This window comes from Heterocephalus glaber, unplaced genomic scaffold (assembly GCF_053883595.1).
Source record: "Heterocephalus glaber isolate CG9 unplaced genomic scaffold, H.glaber_assembly_v1.0 deba00001442, whole genome shotgun sequence".
NCBI lineage: Eukaryota > Metazoa > Chordata > Mammalia > Rodentia > Bathyergidae > Heterocephalus > Heterocephalus glaber.
In genome coordinates, this window is record NW_028258296.1 from 6,711,449 (window position 1) to 6,725,045 (window position 13,597).

The 13,597-nt window shown below is 41.2% G+C and overlaps 1 protein-coding gene across 15 annotated transcripts in view; it reads left to right on the top strand.

Moving 5' to 3' along the window:
• The first annotated feature begins 6,529 nt into the window (after nucleotides 1–6,529).
• Lrrc7 (leucine rich repeat containing 7) overlaps nucleotides 6,530–13,597 on the top strand; it is a 496,759-nt gene continuing 489,691 nt past the window's right edge. For 7 of the 15 annotated variants that reach the window (XM_087212654.1, XM_087212661.1, XM_087212666.1 and 4 more), the window contains exon 1: nucleotides 7,806–7,932. The gene's annotated coding sequence lies outside the window, so the exon portion shown is untranslated. Of the gene's footprint in view, nucleotides 6,765–7,763; nucleotides 7,933–7,979; nucleotides 8,093–13,597 lie in introns of those variants that run through there. The other 8 variants (XM_087212662.1, XM_087212663.1, XM_087212668.1 and 5 more) reach the window with 6 other exon arrangements.

The following is a 13,597-nucleotide window of genomic DNA, read 5'->3' on the forward strand; positions in this document are numbered from 1 at the left end:
TCCCAGAAGAATTAAAAGCAGCATACCACAGCAATATATGTGCACCCATGTTTACACTGCACAGTGTGTAATACCTAAATCTTGGAGACAACCCAAATGCCCATCCACCGATGAATGGATAAAAAAGATTTTTTTAATATAATGGAGTACTATTCAGCCATAAAGCAGGATAAACTTGAGATATTTCTAGGTAAATGAATGCACTTTGAAACCATACTCTAAAGTGAAATAAACTGAACACACATGTGTAAATATAGCATTGTCTCTCTGGTATAAGAAACTGAAAGTATAAATAAGGACCAAAATATAAAATAGATACTGTGAAATAGGAAGAAATTGTTCAAAATTATAATGAGTGTGAGGTACTTTGTTAATAATTAAAATGTTTTATGCAAAAAAGGTATAATATTAGGAAATGAGTTGAGAGATAGATTAAAAATTGAAAATATATTTAAGATAATGATAGCCAGAGTATTTACTATTGCTATTCTCTAATCATTTTTGTTATGAAAAATTATTTTTTCATAGAACTGTTTTTATATTTTCCTTATTAATATCTACTTGCATTACATTAAAATAAAAATAATTTTTTAAATAAAAGTAAATAATGTTAAAAAAGTGAATGAAGCTATGTTAGAACTAGAGGCTATGAACAGTTCACAAAAATAGAAAGGCAAATGAATGAACTTTTATGATGCTATTGTGAAGTTTATAAAGCAAAAAAGAAAATGACAGAACAGACCACACTAACGAGATTCTTCTCAAAAGCTACACCCATGACCCCTGCTACTAGTTCTTTCCTTTCTGCTTTGTCATTTGCCTTACCTGAGCCTTCTACATCTTCTGATCGTAATTCCAATGATGACACCAATGAGGAATTTGAAGGATTCGATGACTCAAATGGTGGCATGAATGTCTGTTTTGGGGGGCACAGATCTATATATCTTGTTGATAGAGCCTCAGTGTCTTTTTTACAGTACACCTTGTTTACAGCACTGTAATTTTTGCTGACTGTGCTACATGGTGCAGTGCTGTAGTTTTATGTGCTGTTATACATTACAGTGCTGCATGTAAGAGCTATGCGAATAAAAGCAAAGTCATCAAGTTGGAGTTTCCTTTGACCATGGCTTTGTTCTGAATATTGTAATGTACATACTAAATACAATTCCTCATTTAGCAGCCAATTCTAATCATCTAATGGCAGGAATATAACTCAGCCATTAAATGAGGAACATCTGTACTGCTTTTACTAAAAATATGTAATGTAATGAACTTATAAGATTATTGAACTATTTTGACTATTTTCTCTCTGGAATGTAGACTCTACAGACTGAAAAAGACAGAAAAAAAGTCGTAAAACAAAATTGGCAATGTTTTCACAGCTTATTATATTTTGTCATGGTCAGATCAGGATTTCATTCATCTTTATCATTTCCACTCAGATTTAGATATGATCTTACATAACAAGCCAAAATTTAGTCATGATATCTATCTGCTTATGTGTGTTCTCTCATCATTCAGTGCAGAGGCATTCTTTTCTAGGAATTATCTTTCTGGATCAAAGCAAATTTCTGATATTATAGTTGCGATCCCAAGACTCGAGTATGAGAAAAAATAACTGTGACACCACAGTATATTCCACCACAAGCCACAGCCTAACCATGAATTGAAAAAAGCAAAAATAGCCACTTATGATAAATACAAATCAAAAGTGATAACTATTTTTTTTGCCCTAATTTCCATGGGAAGATAATTTGTGTGTTTTTGCCGACTGGCTTGTCACAGGAACAATTTGGTGTTAACAATATACCAATTCTTGAAGTAAAGGAGTTCTCTTAGAGTTATCTAAGAGAAGGTAAGAGCTATTTATGCCCTAGGTTGTGTGTGCATGTAATCTTCTGACTTCTGGAAAGTTGTGTGGTTTAGATTCATGTGTTTGAGGCTACTGAAGTCCTTCAGCAGGTTATAGCTACCAATTATACACATATTTCTTACAAAAAATCAATTATCTCTTCACTTTATAGTTTCTAACTCTTTGAATTAATAATACTGAACTATATTAAATTTCAAGAACATAGGCTAATAAGACTTTGGAATTAGAAAAATTTTAGCTTGCTTTACATAATACAAACTTTAGAATGAAAAAAATACCTAAAATTTTATACAGCTTTACAACTACCTAGAGATGGCAAAGACATCAGAAAACTTTTACAACCTAATGTGTTGATGAATTTACACACATTGGTTTTTAAAATATATTTTATTCTTCTTGGCAGTTCTTTTTTCTGATTTTATCTAAAATAAGACTTCTGTTGGAGTAGTAAGTTGATAAATTTAGTCTGAAGCTCTTGGAAGTGAGAATTGCCAATTTGATATAGCACTACACAGAATGAGGCCTCGTGAGTTCACAATCTGTTTTTAATAAGGTCTATGGTGTGAAAAACATTAAATGGGCTATCGTGGATCTGCTCCATGGTTAAGAACTAATAGCACAAAGAAGAGATGAAGGAAAATCAAAGAAATTTTGAAGAAGAACAAGATGAAGTTCCTCCAGCTCACTATGCATCAATACTTGTTATGAAGTTACAGTACTTAGGAGAGTTTTCAATGGAAAGCCAATGTAAACACAACAGAACTCTCAAAGAGGCCAATGAACTGATATATGATGGCCTGTACTCTAAAATGATAACTTATCCCACCAGGAGAAAGGGAAGAATAAACACATTAAGCTCTACCCCCACATGATACAGAAAATCAGTTTCAAGTGGTTTAAAGTCTGAAACGTGAAAAACTAAAATTATGAAGCTTTTAGCATACAACACAGAAAAATATAGTGAGAACCCTGAGGTGGTAAAGATTTTCTTAAACTAAATACAAAACATATGAAGAAAAGTATTGATGAAGTTGACTACTAAATTGTAGTTTCTTTTCATAAAAATGTACTAAAGAGTAAAAATATGAGACACAACTGACAAAGGATTTGAATCAAGAATACCCCGATAGACATACACACACACAAATCAAGAAAGCCTAATTAAAAATGAGTAAAATATTTAAGTAACCAATTCATATTGGAAATGTGCATGGAAAATAAACCTCCTAAAGGGTGCTCAACCATGTAAGTGTACAAGAAAATATGAATTGAAATGATGATAAAGATATCATTCTGTGCCCTTCAAACTGTATAACATGAAAATATCTGATAAAACCTAGCATTGCCAGGATATGGATCAAGGAAAATATGATTAAATTAATATTTCTTTTTAACTGATAAATACAAACTGGTTCATATTTATGGGATACTGTATAAAATTTCCACTCATGTATGCATAGTATAATGTTCAAGATAAACCTACGTATTCCATCAAATATACGCCATTTCTTTATGATAAAACATTTAAAATCCTTTCTTCCAGCTACATTATCACTATCTAGAGTCACCCTATGGTGCAATAGCACACCAGAACTTCTCACAAGTATGGAACTATAACTCTGTACCCACTGATCAGCTTCTCCCTGCCCTTTCTCCTCACTTCCTGTGGCCTCTGATGAGCATTGCTCTACCCCCAACTTCTATGCCATCAACCACATAAAGCTCACAAGTGCTACATGTAAACTGTTGAACCACTTAATACTGAATGCATTATACTTTACAATCCAGAATTTCACTCCTGGGTAGTATATAAGCTAGAAAAATTATTATATGCATATGTGAAAAGACACAACAAACATGTTCATAACAGTATTACTTATAATAGCAAAAACTGCCATTAGAATATGGATATGATAGATTCCTAAAATGAGCTATCATCCAGCAGTAGCATTTAGGGAACTACGGTGACAATGACACACATCAAGATAGATCATCCTTACAAACACAATGTTGAGTTATTAAAACTCAAACACAAGTTACAACAGGATACATATTGTATTATATTATTTATGTAAGGGTTAAGGATGTGAAGTGCTATACACAAATATCATTAGCAGCAAAACTGGGTAACATTTATGAATATACAAAGAAAATTTATGAATGAGGTTACAAGGCAGAGAGGAGGTGGAAAAATAGGACAGAAGGTTTCAATCATATCTACAATGCTTTCCTTCTTGAAGTCCATGGTGGGTACATCAGTGCCCATTGTATTTGTTGCATATACATCTTAAGTGTGCAAATTAATATTTAAAAGTTAAAAATTAATAATCCAAAGGAACTGAAATTCATATTAAGAGCATTCTCTTTTGCTAAAACAAATTGTTAATCTAAGTGGGCAGTTTCACAGTAAAGCCCATCTAACAAATTCATTTGAAGAAAAATCTTAATGACCTATTACCGTTTCCTATTCAAAACTTGTCCCTCATTTGCAAAAGCCAACTGCAACAAAGTAGCACTCTCTGCTCTTAGGGTGCTCATTGCCACAGACCCTGCCCTCCCCAGCTGTATCAGCTCTGAGCTTTTTAGACTCCTGTCTCCTACATCAAAATTTAACAAAGTTTTCTGTTATCTTCAATTAGCAACATCCAATTAAGCTCATCATATTAACAGATCTTAAAGCTGAAAATATCATCCTTTCCTCAAGTAGTTTTATTTTAGTCAGGAATTGTCAAAGAGTTTATCTTATAAGACAAGGATGACATTTCAATCACCCACATAAAAAATATTAGGAAAATAGTTGGCACTTGATTGTTTAATATCACCAGGTCTTTTTATTTTCAAATAAGGTTAGTCCTGCTTATTCTAGGAACAGATTGCCATTTCAAAGGTTTTAGTAGTGTGAATCAGAACATGTTTCACAATTTGCAAAATTTTAGCTTTAGTATCTGACCATTTACAGACACTGTGAAAAGCTAGTCTGCTAAACTACCTGGATCCAATTTTTTAAGTTGTTATGGTTTCTGGTGTTGGGTCTCTGCGTGAACAACTCACAAAAGATATTTAGCATTCATCTTTCTCCAATTTTCAGACAGTCATCTGCATTTTCAGAGGTTTGATGACAGGGCAATGTGAAGTTTAAAGACAGCATCTACATTTGCATTTCAATAGTTTCATAATTCCATGAAGCCACTGAAATGGCTTCAATATGCCTCATTGTTTAAGTAGTGAAGGTGGCCAAATATTCTTCAAGATTCATAAATCTTAGAGGAAAAAAATGAGCCATTGTATCCAAAGCCTATTGTAAAGAGAATTCTCTCTCTCTCTCTACCTCTCTCTCTCTCTCAATTCATGTTTTCATGGTGAAAACCTTTTATCCATTTTGATCTTTATAAAATCAAGATTGTAAGCTAAGATAAAGGAGAATAGAGGACATATGGTTTAAAATATGTTTTGATATCACCATCAATTCTTAGTTTGGAGCCCCCCAAAACCTTCTGTCTTCCCACTGGAAAGAAAAAAATTTGCTTTTTCTTAGGAAAACAATTCCACTTAGCATAGGTCACTTCAGCAGGAGTTGTGTTGACTGTTTGAAAGGACCTGCAGTTATCATAACTGGCTGTGATTTTGATAGAAAAAGTATTGTGAAATATTTTGGTATGAGGGAATGAATCCTGGAGTTATAATTAAAAATTCTGAGTTCAAGTACAGGGCAACTGAGTACAGTTTTGAGATAATCCCTTCTAATAAGTGTGGTTCCACCAGAGCGATTTAGGAAGGGGATTAAATGAAATAATGTATGTGAAAATAGGGTGTAAATTGTACTCCAAACAACTGGAAATCCATGTAGGTTTGCTTTAACTAGATAATTGTGTCCAATTCTTTTTATCAGGTTTCAATGGGTACGTAAAATTTTTAATACCACCCCAGCTAGCTGAGACTTTGAGATGAGACAAGATGTTCAGGAAGACAACATTGTGGGTGAAAAATAAATAGACCGCAACCAAGGTCAAATTATTTATTTATTTATTTATTTAATTTTTTGGTGCGGGATCAAATTCGGGACCTTGCACTTGCGCAGCAGGTGGCCAAACCACTGAGCTAAATCCTGGCCCAAGGTCAATTTATTTATTTATTTATTTTTATTTTTAATTTTTTAAATTTTTTTCTTTTTTTTTTTTTTTTTTTTGGTACCGGGGATTGAACTCGGGTCCTTGCGTTTGGGTCAATTTATTTTTTAAAAAGTTCTCTTAACACTTTTTTCCATTTCTTTGTCATTTTCATAACCTGTATCATGGTGTTTTGTAAGACTTGAAAGAAAGTAAGCAGGCTCTCTTAAACATAGTCTCACTTCTCTTCCCTCCTATGTACAAATGACACCAAGCCCTGGGAAGTTGTCCTTCAAAGTGGGCCAGATGAAGCAGATAATCACTCTTTCCAAGTTCTCCCCAGACGGGTCTCAGCCTCCAAAGTCTCTTCCTCGCCAATCCCCGGAAGCCAGGAGAAAGGATTCTTATCCTTGAAGACGTTAATATTCCAATGCAGGAATACAAGGAAGGGCTTCCATACATTTCAGACAATCCCACCACATCATTGGCAATTAGAGAATGGAAGGCAGGATCCTCCTGCGAAAAGGAGAAAGGAGGAGGAGGAAGAGAAACAGGAGGAAGAGGACTGGTTGGGGCGGGGGGGGGGGACCACTCATATTCCACAAAAGAATGATTGCATGATAATAAATCCATTTTAATTTTCAAGGATGGAATTCATCGGATCTGCAAGTCTAAATATAGTACAAGCGTCATCAATGTGGTTTTTAACACTGCTGGTGTGAGTTCCAGGGCGTGTGTACGAAGAGAGAGTGGCTTTCTGTGAAGGAGTGTGCGTGTGCGTGCGTGTGAGTGAGAGTGTTCAGGGCTGCAGGCGGGGCGGTGAGGGAGGAAGGGAAGTTGGGAAACCCCTGGCTGCTCGCTCACTCCCAGAGCAGCAGGATTCTGGGGTCCCTCCCTGACCCCCGAATAGGAAGGGGAAGGGGACGGGGAGCCAGGACAGGGAGTCCGCGGCGACTGACTGGAGGCCCGCGCACCCGCAGGCGGAGACCTCTCCCCTCGGCGCCGGCCGACGACCTGCCGCGGGCGGGCGGGGGAGGAAACCCCGAGCAGGCGCTCCCGGCCGCCTCGCGCTCTGCTGAGGTAGCAGGAGCGGCAGCCGGCGGGCGGCGAGCGCGGCGTCACCGAGCAGTGCGGCGCGAGCGCGGGCGCGGCAGGCGCAGGCCGGAGCCGCTCCGCCGGGGACGCCTCGACCCGGGCCCCGCTGCCCCCGGACGCCGGGTGGGCGTGCCCCGCGCTCTGCGACCGGAAGCCCCTCGCAGTCTGAAGGAGCCGAGCAGAGGTCAGAGGGGCCGGCGAGCGGCTCCCCTGGCGGCGGGGCTGGGGCCGCGGTGCCCGGCGCCCACCCCGCTCCGACTCCTTGACGTTCCTCACACTTCGAAGCGGCTGCAGCCGGTGTCGTCGGAAGAGGGTGGGAGGAGAGCGGGGCGGGAGGCCAGAGCGCGCCTCCTCGCTGCCGGAGCCTCCGCGCCCACGACGACCCCGCTCGGGCGAGCCCCGGGCCGGGAGCCGCTCACGCCAGCGCCCTGCAGCGGTCCTCGCCGGCGGGACCCACGCTGCTCGGGTCCCCGGGATCTCCGCCCGCACGCGCGCCTCGGAGCGGGGCGCGCCGCTCGCCCTTCCTGCTCGCGCTCCTCCGCCCGGGATTCGGTGTGTGTGGAGCCTCCTGGGGGCGGGGGCCGAGCCGCGCCGCCGCCGGGGCTGCGGTCGCTAGCGCGGCGCGCAGGGCAGGCGCAGGCCGGGAGGGGACGCGCCCACCCCGGCGGCCACCTGAGGGGCGCCGGCGACAGCGTGGTCTAGCGCGGCACCGGCTCGGAATCCCCGCGCCCGCGCCCGCCCCCGCCGGGACCCGCGCGCCCGCTCCACTGCGGACCCCCGGCATTTCCAGGAACAGCCTCGGCCGCTGCGCGGCGCACGCTCTCCCGAACCTCATGGGCAGCCTCTCCGGCCGGCGAAGTGAGTAGGGCGCCCGCGGAAGCGGCGGCGGGGGGCGGGCTGCGGGGCATCTGGAAACGGGGTGCTAGCGGGGCGCGTGCAGGGGAGCACCGAGTGGCTGGCTGGCTGGCTGGCTGGCGAGAGACGCTGAGGGATTCATCACACACTGCCAAAGGGAAAGGTAAAATGCGAGCGCTGAGCGCTGATGCTAGGACCAAGGGTCCAGCCAAGGTTAGGCCTTGTAGCGCTCTTACTGGGGGGTCCCTGGTCATCTTTTTCCCGGAGAAGTGTGCAGGATGCGGCGCGTGTTGGCTGGACACACGCGCTCACACACACACACACACACACACACACACACACTTGTGGCAGGTCGCACTTGTCCCTTACCTAGGAAGGTGTTGTGTTACTGTCTTAATATATCTTTGCAGAAAAAGCAGGTAGATGGTTTTGATGGCATTTGGGGATTGAAAGGAAAGGGTGGAGTTCAGGGAACGAAGGGGACCCCCAGAGTATGCCAGACCGGAGGACAGAAAGAAGTGGGGTCCAGTGGTGAAGCATGGCTCTGGAGTCAGAGAGAAAGACGCCTCCCTCTCCCGAGCCTGGCAACTCCAGCCCACACATTTCCTTTGTGTTCCGCGGGAAGCTGGCGGACCTGCGCTATTCCCGGTCCAGCCGGGCCCCTCTGCGTCCTCCTCTCCTGTGGTTAAGGGTGCAGGATGTGTTTCAGATCCTACGTGGGGAGAGGGAGGGAAACCTTGTAGGACCGGGGCAACCATGGCACCCAGGCTCCAGAATCTCAGATTGGCCACCAGAGTCTCTCGTCTGACTGTGTTTTAGAGTCGGGAATGGGGACTTGGGCTGGGCTGGGCTGGGGCGCACAGATTGTCTTTAGGAATAGCGTGACTTCATGGTAACGGAGATGGCTGCAAATCTGCTTCATTAAACTACTTCTGGGCCACGGGGCTGAATAAAAGACCCGCCTCCGCCCTCTCCTCGCTCTCTGGCCTCGCTGTCCCCTCCCCAGCCGAGTCACAAAGCCCTCGGGTTGGGCTGCAGGGCGCAGCGCGGAGAGAAGGGAAGGGGTCACTTTCACAACTCCTGGGAATCAGCTTCGGAGAGGAGCCATCTGCGACTCCCACGTTCCTGTCAAGTTCTCTTACACAAGGCGGGAGGGGTGGGTGGAGTCCGTGAGACAGGGCCCTCCACCTGCTCTCTTCGGTCACTTTCCCAATGCACTCTCAACGCCTCGAATTTGCCTGCATGGTAACTGGGTCAGCAGGTAGCTCTGCGTACCTGTGTATGCTGAGATGCGGCTCTCGTGATGGAGGCAAAGCGATTTGTATCTGAGCATGGTTTAACCTGGGCAGAATTTCTAAGCACAATAGAGATTTTATAGCGTGGGCGAGCAGAGTGCATGCCAGCGAAAGCAGGACACGTGATCCCTCCGACGGGAGAGATACAGTGTTAGGAACTCGATTTTCTTTGTTCCAGGCCGAGCCTGTGGATGCTCGGCATCCCAGTTGCTGAAGTCGTCCTTTCAAGGAAATATGATGATGATAACAATGATGGTGATGATGGTGATGATAATGATGGTGATGATGATAATGATATTGATCAGAGGCCAGAAGAGAGCACAGGTAGATAGTTGCCTGTGAAGCTCTTGAAACTTCCTGTGACATTTCCTTTTAAATACCCACCCTGCATCTCCAGCCCTCGCCCCAGCAGGCCCCCTGTTTTTAAATGAGGCACTCCCTGTGGGAGGCGGTGGAAAAGTTCTCCAGCCCCTGCACACGTGGGTTTCCCAGCGCTAAGAACCTGCTGTCATTGGCAACAGATCCTGCCACCTCCCCAGTCCAGTGGCAGGCTTTAATTCAGGCATTCTGCAGCAGACTTGTTGGAGATCTTTCTGCAAAGGACTGTAAAGCAGTCCTGTGCCCGATTCTTGGAAATCACTGATCACACCAGGGGACATGGGAGAAAGTGGAGAACCCGGGATTATTTTATTTTCCCCTAAGAGTCATAGGACTGACGTGCATGTATGTGCATCAGGTATGTGTTTAGCAGGGTCTACAGGTGGAGTCCCTGAGGTGTCTCAGGCCTGTGGAAGGCCCTGCGATCTGATCATTTATTAATTTAGTGAAAGTACAACTTGACCTCCACCCAACACTGAACTAGAGTTATGTGGCTTGAAGATTGAGTGTTTCATTTTGACTGCCTGTTTTACAAGCCATCTTAATAGGCTAAAGTTTTTTTTAAAATGTGGGCTGTTTCTGACCATGCTGCATTGCATCATGTTAATATGTCCTGGTAAAGAAAGCATAGGCAGTTTCCCTAACATATTCTGAGGTGAGAGTTCTTGATACGTTTTTTAAAAATATGACTGACCAAGAAAGGATGTGTGCTTACCATGGCAACCCTTGCATGCTTCATCACTTGTGCCTGAACATATGCAGTGTCAGAATTAGAAACAACTTCATATAGAAACAAACTGGGCCAATTACAGTAGCCATGTTTTATTCAGAGTTTCAGTACAGCATTAGGCTGGCATTGAGATTTTCCTAATTAAAATTTCATTCCACTTCACTTTTTGTGAGCTTTTAATTTTTCTAATTCTTCTATAAAGTATAAAAAATAAGCTTAAAGTATTTTTGTGTGTTTGTTGGCTTTGGATTTTTAAAAGTTGTGAAAATATTAATTAGTATTATGAATTTTTATTGTTATGAAAGTCATTAACCACATTATACATAGTGGTCCCCAGGGAATTTCTTAGATATGTCTTCAGTCCAAAATGGATGGGAATATTTGTTATACAACCTAGTCTCCTTGGTTATGTCTTAAAATGTCCATTTTTAGAACAGCTGAAAACTTGACAATGTTAGATTTCAATCCATGTATCAACATTACACCTATTGACACAAAAATTTTATTTTCTGAATGACTGTTGGATTACACAACCCTTGATGACTTCATTCCATACCCAAATTACCAAAGTACAACAAAGAGTAAGCAAAGATAAATCATCATCTGAATCGTCTCTAGATTCTTAGTGTATTTTCTTCTTCACTTAAATTTTTTGGAAAATTTTTCCTTTTGAATTATATAATGTTTGTTCAATAAAACAGTTATAATGATCACACCAGCAATAAAAGACATCGGAGTATTTTGTTGTTTACAGCAACAAGGGCTGCTTTATAGAGTACTATCCACAGCTCACTTGAGGTGGGCCTAGCTGGGCATGCGAATTTGCAAGAGGAATTTGGGAAACCATTGATTCCTATCTGTGACACAGAACATTTAGTTGTGACGAAGCTTCTCACCAGTAAGTAATTCCTGTGTCTAAGGAAAGATATACAGGAGATGCTTCTAGGATCTTCTGAGCTATTCACTTTGAACCTCTTTAATTTAAGGGCCTTCAGTGGAAGACTTTAAAGTTTCAATATTTAAAAATAAAATTTAATATTAAAATAGCAATTTAAACCTGTACAGTAACAATGATAATCTACTCGAAGGAAACACAAAAGCAGGCTTTTCTAAAATTGTGTGACGTGTTTATTGTAATCAGTGAACCTTCCTTGACACATTATCAACCCAAGTCCATACTTTACGTTAGGGTTCCCTCTGTTATGCATTCTGTGGGTTTTGACAGATGTATGATAGCAGTAATCCACCGTTTTAATCTCATGAAGAATACCTTTACTGTCCTAAACGTGCTCTATGCTATCAATATTTCTCCTTCCCTCCCCAGAAACCTTGAAAAGCAGTGAACTTTGTTACTGTCCCTTTTCCAGAGTGTCTTGTAGTTAGAATCATAGAGCATGTCACATTTTCAGGTTGGCTCGTTTAACTTAGCCATATTTGCATATATCTTAAAATATTGAAGTGTGAATTGGCCATGAAAACTCAGAATTAAAAGTGGCACTATAAATGAACAATGTTTGGAAGATGATGACTACAAATCAATAATCCTTCTCTTTTATGAAAATTTTAACCATGTTCTGTGATTAAAATTTTAATCATTAGAAATATTTGTGTTTTTATAGAAATGACTCTAGGAAGTTATCCTAAGAGGATAAAAGAAGAATAAGAAACTCTTAGGTACTTCTGGAAATAACATGTAATTGCCAACAGTATCAGTCAACCTCTTTTAAAGCTATAAAATAGAGGTAGTAATAATTGCTCAATTATAGCTGGAATAAAATATGACAAAGTGGTACACAAAGGAGATGTGATCGCTTTGGGAGAATGCGCCATAAACTCTGGTATGAGTCAGTTTTCTTCAGTGAGGTGCGGGGGTATGTACTTGTGGCTGTGTGTAGGGATGGCACCCTGTGCTTTCAAATAATGCCATCTAGATAAGCACGTGTATCTCTTTCCTGTCATGGCGTTAAGGAACTATGTTGAGAAATCCATGGGCATCACTTGTCCTCTTGCTTTCCTTACAATACATAAGGTCTGAACTGTATGCATAACAACAGCTACCAGTTGCCAAACGCCACTGGGTCAGGCACTTTATTTCCTGTTAGACATACTATTCTCACCATTTCAAATATTTGAAAATTGAGACTCAAATACAGTAAGTGGCCTGATCGTGTCACACAGTGAGAAAGTGAGGGGCCGAGAATTTGGCTCCTGAGGCTCTGCCTCTATACCAGGGTGTCTCTTCCATTGGTGTAAATTAGTTTGTTGACTAGCTGAAATCTGTCATTGTAGAATATTTTCCTAATTTATAAATAAGAATTAAGATTTTGATCTAGCTTTTCAAAATGATCTGCATTTGACAGTCATGCACCATACTAGTTTTGTGACTAAGAAATACTGTTCCTTGTTTTCCTAATTAATTCATGACAGAAACGTTTAATAACCTATTAGAATCTGTCATACAAAAATACATTCAGGAAGTTTTTAATGAAGCAAGTTTTGAACCTGTAGCTGTCATCTACTTTGAAACTATGATGATATAGTTGATAAATAAGCCTCTGGAGAAGTGTTACATATGCTTCTTAAATTATTAACCATAATAAAAAAGTGATCATTCATCACTCAAAGACACATGGAAAAATTGATAAATAAATTTAGGACTTTCTGTGTACACTCATTTTCATGGCATTGTTTACTGCTTTTATAAAGTACTTAAAATCTCTATATAAGATATTTTCATTTACTACACTTGAAATGAATAGTACTTAACCAAGGATGAAGTATTAAAATTTATATTATCATTGACATGATCTGTTTAAGTATTTGAATAATGCTACTGTATTGGTTTCTTAAGGATAGCATTTCTTCAGTAAGGTTGTTCATGTTCAGTAAGGTTGATGGCATATTTATGTATTTGTTTATTTATTTTGGTTCCAGGGATCGAACTCGGGTCCTTGCACTTGCGCAGCAGGCAATGAAATCACTGAGCTAAATTCCCGGCCCTTGACAGCCTATTTAAAACTAGGGGATAATTTTATTGTGCCCAAAATAGTAGCATAATGAATATGTTTACTTGAACAGAACTTTCTAATACGTGTGTGTGTGTGTGTTCAGTTAAGGAAAGAATTAAATTTTATGGAATCGAGGACATGAAATATTATGAGAACAAGCCAGAAGCTATCATTTCTTTTTGTTACAGAAAAGAGATAGCTGATCTGAAAAACAAATCAAACACACCGATAGTGTCAGTGCTGTCATTTGTGTCTGA